Source organism: Hemicordylus capensis, chromosome 4, assembly GCF_027244095.1.
Source record: "Hemicordylus capensis ecotype Gifberg chromosome 4, rHemCap1.1.pri, whole genome shotgun sequence".
Lineage (NCBI taxonomy): Eukaryota > Metazoa > Chordata > Lepidosauria > Squamata > Cordylidae > Hemicordylus > Hemicordylus capensis.
Window position 1 is genome coordinate 233,119,602 of NC_069660.1, and position 17,541 is coordinate 233,137,142.

Sequence of the window (17,541 nt, forward strand, 5' to 3'; positions counted from 1 at the left end):
CCCTGGGTTTGCAGAACCAAAGAGAGGTTCACTGCTGCTGCTGCTGCTGCTGCTGCTGCTGCTGCAACTAAGGTAGGAGCTCCTTGACCCTCCAGCCAACCCCGCAGATGGTTGTGTGAACAAGCCAGTTCTGTAATAGAAGTATACCGAAATCTAGACTACTTCCATCCTAGGTTAGTCCTCCGTAGGTTGAACATAAAGAGGTAAGTCTCATGATCAGTGAGACTCGCCGGAAGGTGGTTCTGTGGGGAGAGTGGGCTTATCCCGCTCTCCCTGCAGATGATTGGAAGGCAGCCCTGGGCAGCCATCATGGAGCTGGCGGGGGCTGCAGGGATTGGGGACCACATGGGGGCATCCTGGAAAGACAGGATGGTCTACTTGTGTGTTGCCACGCGCCACGGCAGCACATGAGCAAAAAGACGCGGTTAACGGAGCGCTCACTCTGTTAACCTCATCTTAGGGAGGGGTATTTTTGAGGGCTAGCTGCTGGGAGCCGTGTGGCTCCTGTTGCAGCACAGGACTGCCCAAAAGCGGGCTAGGCTCCCTTAGCCCGCTTTTGGGCGATCATGAGAATCGCCTCAAAGATTTCTGGGAGGCTTAAATCTATACTTCTATTTGTACAAGAGTATATTTCAAAAGCTGAATAGGGTGGGTTTTTTTAACCACAAGTTAACCACAAGTTGGCAACAATTCACAAGCATCATGTAACACATGTGCTGAAGTTTCAGTGATGAAGCTTCAGCAACGCAGGTAAGACTTGAGCAACACTTACTGTGTGGTCACCATTTTAAAGCTTTTTGTGGTGGCTCTCACCATTGAAAAGCTACTTGTCTGTAGGTTCTAGATATATGGTAAATTCAGCATTACCATGCTCTTAAAATTGGAAATCATGGTGGTGATTATGGGTGCCATGATACTTGACTCAACAAATATTGGACCTAGCAAATTGCCAGCTTTATATTCCAAGCTGTGAGAGTTCAGGGAGAAGTTGTAAAGGGATGACTATATGGAAAGTGACCATCTGGTTCAACTCATAGATTGTGATCTGAGCAATCACAGCTGCTTCTTATGGAAGTTAATTAAACCAGAGGCTGAAAGGTTATCCAGCATTTCCTGTTCATGGGTGCAATTTGAAGGAGGGGGAGAAATGCTTGCCCTTCCCTTGTTTGATGGGCTACTTCAAATTTTATTGGGCTTGTTTAAAATTTAAAGTATGCAAGTAGCTGACGTATCATTCCATAAGTTAATGCAGAGGTGTCCTAGGGCATTAATGGAAGAGAGCAAATGGTAGGAATAGCCAGAGTGTGTAGGATTGATTGTCAATATAGTTTTATGTGCGTGAAATGGAGTGATCTTTATTAGAATGGCACAAGAAACATCAGGCTGCAGTAAAATTATCTTGACAACATGGTTTGCCAATTGTAGACCATTTGTAATCCAATTCCCAAGGTTGTTGCGATAGGCTCAAGGGAGTTTAAAATTAATTACTCCCATTTCAGATTTTACAGAGAGAAAATAAAAGGAGGGCTGAAAATAACAGAAGCATGCCCAAGAAATATGAATGTGGCAAGTGATTATTAAATGGTTCAGCTTTAGTTTAACACTGTATTATGTGATGTAGATTTGGAGTATCATGTACATTCAAAGCAGTACGAGGTCCTTCCAGTGCCACTTGTATGTAGAATCAATGAAGCAGAAGGGGTCCCCCCGTTTAAAATATGCTTGTTAATTGTTGCCAACTTTGGATGATTCAGTCATTCAAGTGGAACATAGGAAGCTGCCTTATACTGAGTCAGACTATTGGTCCAACTTCACAGTCTTCACAGACTGCCAGCAGCTTCTCCTAGGTTGCAGGCAGGAATCTCTTTCAGCCCTATCTGGAGATACCAGGGAGGGAACTTGGAACCTTCAGCATGCAAGTGTGCAGGTGCTCTTCCCAGAGCAACCCCATCATCTTACAGTGCTCACATGTAGTCTCCCATCCAAATGCAAACCAGGGCAGATCCTGCTTAGCAAGGAGGCAATTCATACTTGTTTCCACAAGACCAACTCTCCTCCCCAAGTGATTAGGGTACTCTCAGTGATTAGGGTAGTACACATGAATTGGTATTTGTGTCTGAGGTGGGTTCTGTTGTAAAATGGGCTCACAATCTCCCATTCCTGAAGCATTAATTCTTTTCTCTTCCCGCTAGAAAGATTGCAGGGATTATGTATACATTTGTGCAGATGCCAAAGTCACACATTATATTGCATGTGCAATAGAAAGCAGACATGCTGGATTATGCTGCACTGTACCTATAGAATTGCCAGCTTTTGCTGACATGTGAACTGGCCCAAAGTCATGGATCACACTGCTTGTTGCTTCCGTACTCTGAGACAAATAAGAAGGCTTGGGAAGCAGAGGGGTGAATTTGGCTTGACATTTGAATTCCATGACAGAGCACTAACCCATTAGGTCATGTTCTTTGTTCAAAGGGATCTCTGAGTAATGCGGCTTCCAATGAGCAATTGAGAACAGGATTGTGATTGTGTCCCATCAAACCAGGCTTTATAATCAAGTAAATAATACTCAGAACTCTGCAATAGGAAAAGACATGGAATGTCCAATCCACTGATGTTCAGAATCCAAGTTTAGAGATAAATTGGCAGGAGTCCTTTTAGGAAAGAAAAATAAAATAGAGATTGTATTGAAAGAAAACTGCATCTTTTTTTCACTGTACAGAGTTCAGCCTGAGCACTCTTATTAGTCTGACGATGGAACACTGGGTGATACATTGAAATGATTACAGTTTACAGCTTCCAGATCGTAAGAACAGCAGAGTATCATCTTCAGTAATCTAAGTGGATTTCTTCTGAAAGATGCTAGAGTTAACTGAAAAAGAACGAGACACCACCAGTGGCAGCCTCTGGCGGCCTGTGCACCACGGCCTGCTGGGGAGCGGGCGGCGGGAGGCACCTTTAAGAGTAAATGAATTCGGTGCTTACCTCCGCTCCCGCCACACCTGAACGCTGTTTGGCAAAGCAGCGTGCGGCCCGGCAGTGCCTGTGGCAGGGAATTGCCTCTGCCACTCACCTGGCCGCTGGCAGGGGCTCAGCTCCGTGGAAGCCAGGTGAGTGGCAGAGGCAGTTCCCTGCCGCAGGCGCTGCTGGGCCGCACGCTGCTTTGCCAAACAGTGTTCAGGTGTGGCAGGAGTGGAGGTAAGCACCGAATTCATTTACTCTTAAAGGTGCCTCCCGCCGCCACCCCCCCCCCCCAACGGCGTCTTCACGGGCCGCCACTGGACACCAGTCAAGTTGACACCAACATTTTGCATAATCTTAAAGTCAAAGCAAGTTGTGGGCTTCCTTTTTAGGGAAGTCAAAGAGTTTTAATAAGATCAGCAACATTGCTTGTGGTGGGCTCTGCATCTCCCTGGGTTGTCATCAGGTTAAATTGATAAACTGAAGCATCCAGTACTATCCCTAGGCAGCCAGAATACCTGGTGAACCATGATCAGGGGTGATCCAAGATGTTGCTGCCTGAGATGAAGGAAAGTATGACCCCCACCATCTGCAGCATTCTTAGTGGCCGCACACAAGCCTAATCAGTCTAGTCCTAGCTGTGCTGGCAGGGGTGTTCCTAACTTGTATTTTGTGGGCAGGAAGAAAGGAAAGAAGTAGAGTCCCAGCAGGGCAAGAAGAAATAAATGAACAACTAGCCTCAATGGTATGAGGAATGGTGGTGGCTATAGGCAGCAGAGGGATCCATGGAGTGAAGCCATGGTGATGATGCCATGTCTGAGAACTGCCCACCCCTGTTTCATGGGAAAGCTGCCGGGAGCGGGGGAGAAGGAGAAGGAGAAGGAGAAGGGGATAGCACTGGCCAGGGCTGCTCAGCTGCGGCCCTCCTGTAGATGTTGGTCTACAACACCCATAATCCCTGTCTATTGGCCACTGGCTATTGGCTGGGGATTATGGGAGTTGTAGTCCAAAAACAGCTGGCAGGCCAAAGTTGAGCAGGCCTGTCATAGGCCCTTGTTAAGGTGAACTCTTATAAAAACAATTTCATGAAATTGGGAGGTTGCTTATATTCTAAGAGGTTTAGAGAAGGACAACCTGACCGCCAGATAGAGTCCCATTACCAAGGCTACCTAGCTCCAAATGCAATGATGTGTGTAACCCAGGTTCAGAAGTTCAAGATACCTGTGTAAACAATGGAAAGAAAGAAGAGAAGAACTTGCTGAATTTATCGTTAGAGGCATGCCTACCAAATGCTATAACATACTGACAAATCGAATGATGATAGCATAGCATAGGCTGTAAAATGATTAAATAGTATGAAGAGGTTTGTTTTTTTTAAAATTAATTTTTGGAAGTGTTTCTAAGTGAAGCCATGCAGACTGGAGGGGGGGAATTAAAAAGATAAATATTACACTAAAGATAGTTAATCTCTATCTGAAATATTTTAATAAATTGGGAGGTAAGGGGGGAAAATCAGTGCATACCAATTGGCTCCAACCAACTCTTGTTTATCTTCCACCTCTGTCTGTGTTTGATGGATGTTGTTCATGCTCTTTGGTTTACAGTAACAAACAGATTTTTAATTTTTCTAAACTCCATCTCTCCAGTGCCATTCAGTGATGGATGATGTGACAAAAGGTTCCTCAGTGAAGTCTGAATACTAAATAAATTAGCAGTGCTAGAAGTAGCACATCACTCACCCCTGACTGCATTACAGTTACTGCGGCTTTTCTCCTCCTTCACTCCCCTAATCTCTGGTGATATTATTCTCTGCTCTACTCAAAGAGAATTAGGACTGAGGCCCAATCCATATGCCCCTGCAGCAGATGGCATGTATGGCAAGCAGGACACACAGTGGACTTACCAATAAATCAACTAAGCTCTGTTATTTCATAGCTTAGGTTCTTCCACAAACCTATGATGAGTTACAGTATGTGCAAAACATCAAGATGAAACCAGGCTTATCCTGGTCAAGTCTCACTTCAGAGGACTTCAGGAAAAGGTAAGAGGCTTACCTTTAGGAACATAGGAAACTGCCATATACTGAGTCAGACCATTGGTCTATCTAGCTCAGTATTGTCTTCACAGACTGGCAGCGGCTTCTCCAAGGTTGCAGGCAGGAATCTCTCAGCCCTATCTTGTGGCAGGGAGTAAGCAAGCTGTTAGAGTGGCTTGATTTGGAAAAACAGACTTGGGAAGAACTAACCTCGGGTTTGAGCGATAGAACCTCCTTTCGTGGTCCCAGAAAGAAACCTTCAAGGAAACGGGTGCCCTCATACTAGGGAATTGGAACGTCCCCCTTCTCGTAATCAGATTAGTAAACCTGTATGTCATTTATGCAATGCTCCTGCATAGGAATAGGGAGGGAAGACACGACCAAGAGGTTCACGCAGATGAGACAGTGAATCTCTTCTGGAAAAGTTTGTATGGTTATGTGCAAAAAGTCAAGAGTATCTTTTCTAAACAGCAATGGGACAAATTATGGAAATGGACATTGGACGTAATCCCCCCGATTACCTGATGTGCTTTGTAATTCCCCATCCCTGAGTTACAGTACTACCTGCATATACTTCATAACCTTGTGGGTTTCCAAATCCTTGTGTGTAAATCTTTGTAGATATATGATGTACAAACAACCACTTTGTATATAATTGTGCTTTGACAATGTACTGTATGCTTTGGTAGTTTGTTGGTTCAATAAAAAAATCTTGTCCTATTAAATAAATTAAAAAATCTTGTCCTATCTTGGAGAAGCCAGGGAGGGAACTTAAAACCTTCTGCTCTTCCCAGAGCGGCTTCATCCCCTGAGGGGAATATCTTGCAGTGCTCACACATCAAGTCTCCCACTCAGATGCAATCAGGGCAGATCCTGCTTAGCTATGGCGACAAGTCATGCTTGCTACCACATGACCAGCTCTCCTCTCCTTTTCACTTCCCAGGGGCTTGCGATAGTCATACCAACTATGAAGGAAGAAATAGTAAAAAATTTCTCTTGCCCTGGTTGCTAATTTGCTCTTCCCCAAAAGTACCCAACATCTGTTGCTGAAGGAGACCACTTCTTATGTCAGTCTATTCTCAGTGTGAATTTATCCTCAGATACGTATGAATAAACATTTTAATTAAGTCATTCAATGTATTTGAACAAATAAATTGATTTGTTTGGAGGAAAGGTTGTATTTCTGATATTCTTTTTTTCTAAATAAATTGCCCTCACATCAGTAAGCACACAAGGCAAGATTTCTTGGAGGGAAGGAAGTAATCCAAATCCAAACAATGCCACAGTGGGAATGAGCTCTCCCCCTACAGTGTGGACACTAATTGCTTCTGAACCAAGATCCCATCTCCATACCTAAATCTTGTTGGGTGATTACACCTGGCTTGAAGCAGGCTTTTGGCCCTAAGGCTGAACACCATTCTTCTTAGCCGACACATAGAGGGTCTAGATGTCAGCCAGTGTATATAGGAGTTTCCCATACACATTTGTTGGAAGTTAAGATACTGAATGGTTCACTCAACTAATGAATATATAGATATAACTCTTTATCTACTTTCTTTCTGCCTAAACTTATGATTTGTGAAACAACATCACCACCACCACCCACCACCACCACCACTTTTCAACATACAAATTCTCATAGTGATTCACACACAAAAAGAATGATAACTCCTTGCCCCCAAAGGCTCATAATCTAAAATCAAGCACAGCATAGGCTCATAATCTAAAAACAAGCATAGCATAGACACCAGCAACAACTACTGAAGGGATGGGGTAACAGGGATAGTAGCTACTCAGCCCTTCCTTTATATAAGAGAGACACTATTTTGCCCATTTTGCTGGGCTTGCTAATCATAAATTACCATAAACCTTAAATTTCTGTTGAATTTCCTAGAGCTTTTTCCAAAACTACAAAGCCAATATTCACAGCTGGATTGATCCTATATACACTTTCATTGCTATCCCTTCAATGTTTTTATCAGTGTTAAGTCAAGAAACTAGGGACACAGTATCTCAGAACAGTTTGAGGTGTCCCCAGTTCAGTAGAAAATAATGATAAACCAGTAACACATACACACACACAAACCCCAGCCAACTTTCCATCAATAATTCCAGAGAGAACATGGTTTTCCCCCCTACTACTGTAAATACATCACTTTATTGGTAGAAATCATGGCAGGTGGCATCCCTGTGCTCTTTGACTAACAAAGTCTTTTGCAACACATGGGAGAAGAGATAAGGATAAAAATATCACTGCATGAAATTTTAAAGTATGAAATCCACTAAGGAAAGAAAACAAGTTTTTATCCAGGGCACCCACAAACTTTTAAGAAATAGATGTGCAAACTTTAAGAATTTGAAATGTCTGATAAAAGACAAAGGATGTTTTGCAGACCTATGAATCAAAATATTTTGGACTTAATAAATGGTTTTTAGTGATTTTTGAGGTCACCTCTTCCCTTTGTTTCCATATTTAGTAACAGTTCTTTTGGAAGCAGTTTTCTTAAATTAAATTTGAAGTTGCTGAAGAGTTTTGGAACAAAATAGGTCAATTAGGGTAGTTCTGGTGAAATTTGAAGACTGCAAACTTGTCTCTTTTCATTACAACTTTAAAGAAGTACCGGAAGGCAAGCAGCACTTCAAAAATCCAATGAACTAACTGAACAAAAGAGGCACCTTTTGTAGTGGCAATTCTCTTTATTTATCAGGGGGAGAGCAACTGCCCTTATCTATCCCCAGCACAGCATCTCTCCATGGCTGTTGCTGGCATTTATGTTAGGTTTCTCTTTCAGATTTTGAGCCCTTTGGGGACAGGGAGCCATTTTTATTTATGTATTTATATTTATGTAAACTGCTTTGGGAACTTTTGTTGAAAAGTGGTATATAAATATCCATCGTATTTGTAATGATCTGTGCTTTGTGTGTGACCAGAGTCAAATTGTGCTGCAAGGGAGAATGAGAACCTATGGCTTTCTACCAAAAAAAAAAAAAAAAAAAAAAAGCCTGGATCATGAGTAAAAACTTGTGTGGGTGGTTAAAAAGGCTGAACTTTATTGATGTCTGTAGAGGTCCCTAGTATATGGAGCATGTGTCGATATGCCATTCCGAAGAACAATGGCCTCCCACCACATACAAATATATAAACGGACATGTCCAGAGAGCATTGAGACATATGTAGAAGGTATAAGAACAGCCCTGCTGAATCACGCTCAAGGCCCATCTAGTCCAGCATCCTGTTTCACACAGTGGCCCACCAGATGCCACTGGAAGCCTACAGGCAGGAGTTGAGGGCATGCCCTCTCTCCTGCTGTTATTTCCCTGCAACTGGTACTCAGGGGCATCCTGCCTTTGAGGCTGGATGTGTCCTATAGCCCTTCAACTAGTAGCTGTTGATAGACCAAGCCCCTCTTAAAGCCATGCAGGTTGTTGGCTGTCACCACATCTTGTGGCAGAGAATTCCACAAGTTGATTATGCGTTGTGTGAAAAAATACTTCTGTTTGCTGGTCCTAAATTTCCCAGCAATCAATTTCATGGGATCTCTCAATGTCTCCCATTTCTTATTGCATTTCTCACTGCATGGGCTTTGAGAAATCCTCTACACTGGCCTCTCAAGTAACTTTGCCACCTATCTCATTGGCATTGAGAGACTGTCCATTCATCTAAGCTAATCCTTCCTCACCCTCTCTATAGATTGGCCTCTTACAAAAGAATGGCTTCATGGATTTTATGTTATCTATTCTCATAAACAAGAGGAAAAATCCAGTCCCTCACTCAGGGATGGGGGGGGCGTAAATATGAAGGAATAATTAGATGGTAGAGTGATTTAAAAAAGAGGATGTCCATAATGCCTTCTGCACTTTTGTGATCACAAATCAACTATCACAAGTGGCTGTTCACTGACAGTGGATCAGAATCTTCTACAGCTGAAGTGATAGTAATCCTTTAATGGGCAAACATTTATTATGTAAGCACATTACATACAGCGATGCCACTGTTATTTTATAATGGCCTTCAAATTTAGTCCACTCTATTATGTCTAGAGACTAGTACCAAGGTGTTTATGTAAAAGAGACGGTACAATATATATGCTTTTAAAGATAAAACTATCTTCTAAAAATATAGTTGTCTGATCATTATTCCAGCCATGTAAATCTCTGCATTAAAACAAAAAGAAAAAGCCAAAGGAGATATGAGTGACCCAGTGAAGAAGAGATGCATCACAGTTAATCATATTATATTTATTTATTTTAAGTAATAGATGCCATCTAAGCAAACAAAATAGAGCAACCTGGACATTTTCTGATACCCTTATCTGTTGAAAACAGAGTTTCTCTTGGTTGCTGAAGGACGGGGTAAGAGGGAGAATGATCCCTTAAAGACACGATGTCATCCTGCTTAGATCTGAAACAACCTTGCTCAGCTCAAAAATGTCAGATTGCTGGTACGAGCATCAGCAGGAATGTGACTGCATATTAAGTGAAAAACTAACTGTAGAAATGCATCACACTTCAAAAGCATCCCATTTTATTTGAGCATGTAGATTGCAGAAGGATAGAAAAAGCTCAGAAGAAAGGATTTGTTAGAGTTCCTTTTCCTGTTGGCATTGACAGTCCACCTTGAAATAAGTTTGTGCTTCCAATGTTCCTTCAAAAGTGTATGGATTCTTTACCCACACATGACTATGCAACACCTGTCCTCTAACAAACTGCCAAGTATCCAAAGCACACGGTGCGTACACAGCACACTGGCAATGTGTTGGTGGGAGGTCTTTGTATAAAAATGTGTTTTCTTTCTTTTTTAAAATTCTGCATCCACAAAATAATCCTACATGGAGTCTTCTGTAACCACAATGAGATTCATTCACCAAAGCTGATGAATCTCTGTAAGAGTGTAACAAAGGATGCTTCCTTTCTATAATTAGCTGGAAGTAGAATTGAAATGGGAGTTCCATACAGTACGTAATATAGTATTATATTATATTGCAAAGCCCTTCTCCATGGTTAGGTCCATCTATAATGTTTACTCAGAAGTGTGTCCTGTTCAGCAAAGGTTCTATCAAATGTTAATTAAGATTTTCTCTTTGCAGGTCCTGCCTGTTCTGTTGCTTCCTATTGGTTGTGACTTGGGGATTGATGATAAATAACTTATTTATTGTTCCTTGAATAGCCTCTCTTAATTGCCCCAATGTCAGTTCTTCTCTGAGGTGGGTGGGGGAAGGAAGCTGCAATTATTGATTTCCTTGCATTCTTCTTTTGGTCATGTTTTGTCTGATTCGAGGCTCTGCATGTTTGATTGATTGATTGATTACATTTCTATACTGCCCCATCTAAAGGCTCTGGGCGGTGCACAACAGGTAAAATACTACAACAAACAACAATTAAAACCAGGTTAAAGCAATATAAAAACAAATCTAAAACAATTCAGCACCATTTAAAACCAAGCCAAAATAAAGTCTTTAGAGCAATCTTGAAGGTCAACAATGAGCCCAGACTATGGATATTTGCTAGGAGTGCATTCCGTAGGCCAGGAGCAGCTACAGAGAAGGCCCAGTTCCAAGTCGCCACCAGATGTGCTGGTGGTAACTGGAGACAGACCTCTCCAAATGACCTCAATGTGTGATGGGGATCATACAGAAGAAGGCACTCTCTAAGGTAATCTGGACCTAATGTTGCTGTGTCTTATGGCATTTCAACTGGTTTTAAAGTCTTTAGGTGTGCTGTGTGGGGTCAACCATTTGCACCCCCTCTAACAGGAAAAGGCTTCCTGTATGAGTTAGGCTTTGCCCGGTATCAAGGTCTCCTGGCTTCTGGTGTGTTTGCTCATACTACTTGGTTCATCTGGCTGCTTGGATTAGGGTTTCCAACAGTCCCGGATTACCCATGATGTCACATATTCCTGGGGGAAATGGTAGTCTGGGATGCTATTTCCCCTGTATTTCCCCTGATCCACTGTGTGGAGATTGTGCCCTGGGAGGAGGAGGAGTGTGGGTGGGTGGGAAAGGTGGGGAAGGGAGACAGAAGTGGTGGGTGGGGCCCCACAGTGAGAGCTAGGGGCAGGAGCAGTGCAGAGGGAGTGTGCTCCATGTGGAGTTATAGCCAGCCACTACAGAGAGCAAAGAGCGAGTGAGCTTTTGACTAGCTACAGCTTAGCTGCAACAACGTGGTGCTTCCTGCACTCCTCCTCTCTGGAAAGGACTTTACTGAAAGGAGAAAAGGAGCCTTCTAATTGGAGATCAGCCAACAGCACCAGTGAGTTGGAGGGGGGCAGAATAGAGAGCACAGAGCGAGGGGCCTGTCGCCTAGCTGCAGCTTAGCTACAACAGTGTGGTGCTTCCTTTCTTTTCCTGGCTTGGAAATAACCAGAAAAAGTGGACTGTTTGTGGGTCCCTGGCAGTGGTGATGAAGCAGCGACCTGAACAGGCTGGGCCCTTCCCCTGAGATGGCCATGCCCCTAAGGTGGCAGCCCCCCCCCCCCCCGCCCACCAAAACATGTGTCCTGTATTTGTGTAATAGGATGTTGACAACTCTACCTTGGATTGACCTCTGGTGTATTCTTGACCCAGAAATATAGAATTGTAGAATTTTAGAGCTGTAGGGTACATTGAAAATCTTCTAGTCCAGCCCCAACTCCGTGTAGTAAGGTTCCACAGCATCCCTGACAGATGTCTGTCCAGCCTATGTTTGAAAAATGCAGCCTGCCACTGTATCAGGACAGACTTTTCCACTGTCAGTCAACTATTATAGTGGAAATTCTTCCTAATCTCTAGTCAAAATCTGCTTGCATGTAAATTGAACTGGTTCTAGTCCTGCCCTCAGGAGCAGCAGAGAACATCTGCTCTTTCTTCATCTTGACAGCCCTTCATATATTTGAACACAGCTATCATATATCTCCTCTCCTCTCCTCTCCTCTCCTCAACATACCTAGATCCTTCAATGGTTCCTCATAGGACTTGGTTTCCATTTCCCTCACCATCTTTGTTGCATTCATTTGAACCTGTTCTAATTTATCTACAGTACTGTTCAGGCATTCAGAGAAAAAGCTGTTGAACAGGCTTACAAGGCTGAAGAGGGGTCAGAAGTCTCACCCCCAGCCTGCCGCTCACTCTCCTGCCCTGCTCTTCATTCTTAGAGAGTGTTAGTCATAAGAACATAAGAACAGCCCTGCTGGATCAGGCCCAAGGCCCATCTAGTCCGGTATCCCGTTTCACACAGTGGCCCACCAGATGCTGCTGGAAGCCACAGGCAGGAGTTGAGGGCATGCCCTCTCTCCTGCTGTTACTCCCCCGCAACTGGTACCCAGGGGCACCCCACCCCCAAGGCTGGAGGAGGCCTACAGCCCTATGACTAGTAGACGTCAATGGACCTCTCCTCCATGAAGTTATCCAAAGTCTGAAAAGACAAACACTGTAAGCATGCCTACCTCTGTGTCCATGATCAGGAGGCATGGAGGATGAGATGGGAGAGTGAGTGACAGGCTGGGGGCAGGACTGCCAATCTCCTTTCAGCCTTGTACATGTGTTCATTGGCATTCTCTCTAAGGCTGCATTCACATGTAACATGAAACTGGAGGCCCCTTCACCTCTGGTTTCTGGAACTGTACATCCGAATGCAGGCAACCGGAGTTTAACAACAACAAAAAAAGGACCCATAGTTTCCCTCCCGGACTCCAATTTGTACCTTCAGTTTGACTCAGGTTTTACCAGCTGTTGCTCTGATTTGGCAGTGGCAGCATTATGTCCAAATGCTGGCACCACTGTTTCTGCCTTTTACAACCGGTGTTGAGAGAGGAAGCTCTTCTCTTGCTCCAGCCAGTTCCGCTTCCTCTCTGCAATTGGTGAGACTGGAGAGAGGGAGTTCTCCATTTTGTCCAAACGTGGATGGGAGAGTGAGGGGAGGGAGTGTAGACCCGCGGGTCTGCATTTTATCCGAAGGCAGCCTATATGTCTGAACAGGGCTTACATCCTTTGTGGGGCCAAGAACTGGACACAGTGAGATATGGCCAGTGCAGAATAGAGTGGATGAGAATAATTTGGAGTACATTCAGAGTGCTTTATCTGAAATCAGGAGGCTTTATTTGTGAAGGACTCTTCAAAAGAGGAAATTGGATCCTTATAGTTATATTTTACCAAAGGGTTCCGGTTCTCCACTGTCACATGCTTGCCGAGCTCTTTCTCTTCTTCCTACAAGGGTATCTTCCTCACTTCCTTAACTACTTCTGACATTTCTGGGTCTACTTCCCCTTATAGTGTGTAGGTATTCATTGTCTTTTCTGCCTGACCTCTGCACTCTCTCTCCCCATATTAATAGTATGTTCTATATTTTCTGCTATTGGTCAGTACTTCAGATATATAATTTTTTTTCCCTTTCAACTTACAGCAATCATATCACAAAATCAATATTGAGACTTACTCAGCTGCATAGCACTAAGCCTCAGTAGAACTATGTACCACATGCCTAAAGCAATGTGTTCCTGTGTGGGTTTTAATTTGCATTGCAATGGTCCAAAAGGGTTTGTATCAAGCTGAAAACATAGAACAATTATTTTGTGAATTCTATCAAGTGTGTCGGTGGTTGCATTTTGTTTCCTAGGTTAATGTCATAAAAATTAAACATCCCAATTTATTTTTGACATATCATTTTGACATATCATTGTCATCACCAGATTTAATAACCGCTATTCCTGCTTCTTACATTTAACATTTTAGCTGTATTCTGTTCTAAATATTACAACTAGTTTTCTTGGAAAGATTCATAATGCCACATAAAGTGCTTTAGTTTTTAGGCTGATTCAGTTGTAGCACCAGACCATGGCACTACATGAATGGAATGTGTGGTTATGCTCTTCTGCTACTCCCCACTGACATACTCCAATTCCCTCCTTTAATTCCATGTTCTTGGAAAAACATGGTTTGCCATTTCATCCCTACTGGGCAAACAGTGAGGCTATTCACACAACTGTAGAAAATCGGGCTAGCTTGGCTGCGAGCCCGGTGGTTCTTAAGCGGGTCACCCACTTAAGTACCCCAGTGCTTAAACCGGGTTTGCGGAACGAGCGCACTGCAAACCCAGTTTAAGCAATTGTGAGTTGCTGCGGCATGGCTCTGTGCCACAGCAACTCACGAGGAGACCCCCAGAGGGGAGGCGAAAAGCCACCTCCTGGCTCCAGGGGTCTCTCCAGCATGCTCCCGGCTCCGGGGGTCTCTCCAGCAGGCCGATCAGCCCCCGCTCCCCCCAGCACCCGCCGGCTCTGTAACGGAGCCGGCAGTCATGTGGGCGGCCACTCCGGCCACCCAGAGCAGACTGTCTGATCATGTGTGGAGAGAGCAGGCTAAGCCCGCTCTCCCCACTCACCCTTCCCAGGTGGGTCTCTGTGATCATGAGACCCACTTCAGTGATATGCACTATGATTTATACATTAACCCTATTCAGACATTGTGAGCTGTAATCATGTGATTTGCAGGATCAGTAGAGAAGGAGGAAGGCACAGCAATTAATTGTTTAGAGAGCACAGTTGCCTGGTATTAGTGCTCCGCATGGTTAATTGGGGAAGGAAGGGAGTGTGTAGAAAGGGAAAATGAAGGGAGTGTGTAGAGTAAGTAAGCATGTCCCCACAGGCATTGTACATAAGAAATCTTTGGAAGACAAGGCAGTAGTGATTAGAAAGCTAAATAATGCTGTGTTTGTATCTACAATGGTAAGTCTTTCTATGTGGATCTTTTTGTGGGAGGAACTACATTTGGAAGATAAATTAATATTGATGTGTGATAATATGATGTGAATTGTTGTTCCTCCATTCAGGTTGTAATCTGATGAAGTAACAGTTTGTTATGAAACAGAAAATCCTTGTATAAAACTAGAAACACAAGGAAATATCCGGAAAATCTGTCTTTCTTTGAAGTACATGGTTGGATTACAAAGATCACCTCCATTCCTATGGGACTGAGAATGGGAATGCATTGTTGAACAACAATGAGAAGAATCCTCTTTATCTTACTCAGCTGGTGTTGAACCCTGCTTGTGGACTATCTAAGATAAGAACTGTTCTGATCACACCAAAGTGTTAAAATGGACTATATATGTTGTGGAAGATTCTTTGCAACATTTGCATGTACCTTGTTACATTAAGTTGGTGTGTTATTTTTGTTCAGATATGTGTACCATAGAAAACTGGGGTTGATTGACTGACTTCTTGAGCATTCCTATTCCAGTTCATTTAGTCACATTGTGCTATTCATTCATGTGTTTATATATCACGTGGCTCCTGTTGGGTTAGTGATAATCTTACAAGCATGGCATGAGTGTTTCCTTGTTGTTTGTCTCCCCAATATGTTACACTCATTGGTATAATCCCTCTGAATGTATAGGTTACATCTGTCTAGTTCAATGGGTTGAGCTAAGGTGGAACAAGAAGGAGACTTTGATGGGTGGGGCTGAGGCAATGGTTCTGAGCTGTCCCTGTTCTGAGGCAACAACAACAAAAAATTCAGCGGGTCGCTGAAGCCTGCTATTGGGCACTCTAAATGTTGCTTGGAAAATGTGTGGGAATGTTTTCTGTGGAAGACTATAATTGGTTTGAACAAAAATAGAATTCAGTGAAGACTGAGTAGTGTTGTGAGAACAGAATTGGGGTGGGGGGGAAAGCAACAGGGAAGTGAATGAATGGGACTGGGAGATGATAGGGTAAATGAGTCAAGGCCTCTGGCAGAACTCAAGAGCAGGCCCATGCTAATGAAATCATTTGCTATTGTTAGCCTCCTACATAAAGTGCTTGGCTTCAAGCCCACAGTGAAGCCAAGCAGTTTTGTATCAGACTCCTTTGACTAGGACAGGGTGATTGTCACTTGTGCATAGAGAAGTGTTTTCAGGGTGTTTCCCCCACCACCACCTCTTTTTGGAAATGCACATTCCATAAAAGTGGCTGTGGAAGTCATGAAGAAATTAATAAGATTCCACAAGAAGAATCCTCTTATCCTTTGCCAATAATCAACAGCCTGTGTGAGGGAGGGGGAGTTCACTTTTCACCAAAAAGGACACATTTCTTCATTCAGTGAGCAGCTCTTCCAACACACAGTAATAAATACAACTTTCTTCCAGAAAGTGATTGCTTCCTCAGTTGTTTTCTTCCCTCCTCCCAAAGAAAATGCCACAAACATAAAAAATGATTGTCACCTTGTGTATGAAAGTCTTGCGAAGGTAAGAAGAGCCAGTATGGAATAGCATCTTCAATGCAGCAGGGAGGGAAATCCCCTCCTCCCTTGTCAATAAACCAACCACTCTCAGGGTAGACTTCTTAGAGTCTGTTTCCTTTAGAAGAGAAATCTATGCAATGGTTGTATGAAAACCCTAAGGGCGGGGAAAGAAAAGCAGCAGTTAATACTGACAGTAAAGGTCTCAGAGCACCTCCACAACCTTTGTGTTCAATTTCTATATCACCAAACTCTATAACACAGGCACTTTCCCTGTTGTTGTAACTGCATCCCACCCTTTCTTTTCTATGTATTTCGAAAGCAAAAAGGGAATATAATGGAAAAATCCACAGCATGGTTCTTATTCACAGCATAGGATCCCCACATCTCTCAGCGGGTGGGAGGGGCAGAAAACACATTTAAATGTTTGCTCATTCTTATATTTAACCCTTTCCTTGTATGCCAGTTCTCCGGTCTGTTAGAAAACTAGGGGAGAGCACTGCAGTACCAGATATTAAGAAGGCTCATGGATCAAACCAAATAAAATACTGCCTCCAATGCTTTCCTCTGCTGCCGCCATGGTCAGTGGGAGAGAGCTGAATGTTCCAGCTGCATATAAGGCTAATGAGGGAGATCCACCACTGGGGGTGAGGGGGACCAGTCACCTGTCTGCTGAGCTGATCATATCAGCTGCTTCTGTTAAGGAGAGCTAACCCTTGGGATGGGTTAGTTTCAGGGGTTGTTAAGTAACTGAGGGTGCCTTGAAAAGGGAAGGGATTGTAACCTTGGGTTGGCTAATGGGTTAAGCCTATTAGAATGCCCCTAGGTTGGGGGCAGGGGGACATGATCTGAAAAGACTGCCCAGATGAGAAAGGGGGGCAGGGGGCAACCTGGGTGTGAGGTAGGTTTGCCCAACCAGACTGTTGTTGGATTTTGAAAACTCGCACTCCTGGGCAGATTTGTGTTAATGATATTTTTAATAATTGCATTTTAATATCTATAACTTTATATTATTATTGCTGTTTTACCCAGGTGAAATTTTATATTTGATTTTATATAATGGCATTATGGCATTGTTTTTACACACATATACCTTTTTTCTGCTGGTGGTTTAGTGACTTTGGTCTCATCCTTTATTAAAATAATGACATATTTTAAAATGAATGGTTATTGAAATGTTGATCTTATGGTTACTGAAATGAACGACTGAAACTGTCTTTTCCCTCTGCTGAGCTAATAGAAGCTTTAGCAAGAGTGGGTGCGATTTAGATTAAGGAAAGAGCAGGAGGAAATGGTTAAAACAGCTGCTTCTTCAATGCAACTTCTCCAGTGGTGTAGTGATAAGAGTGCTGGACTAGG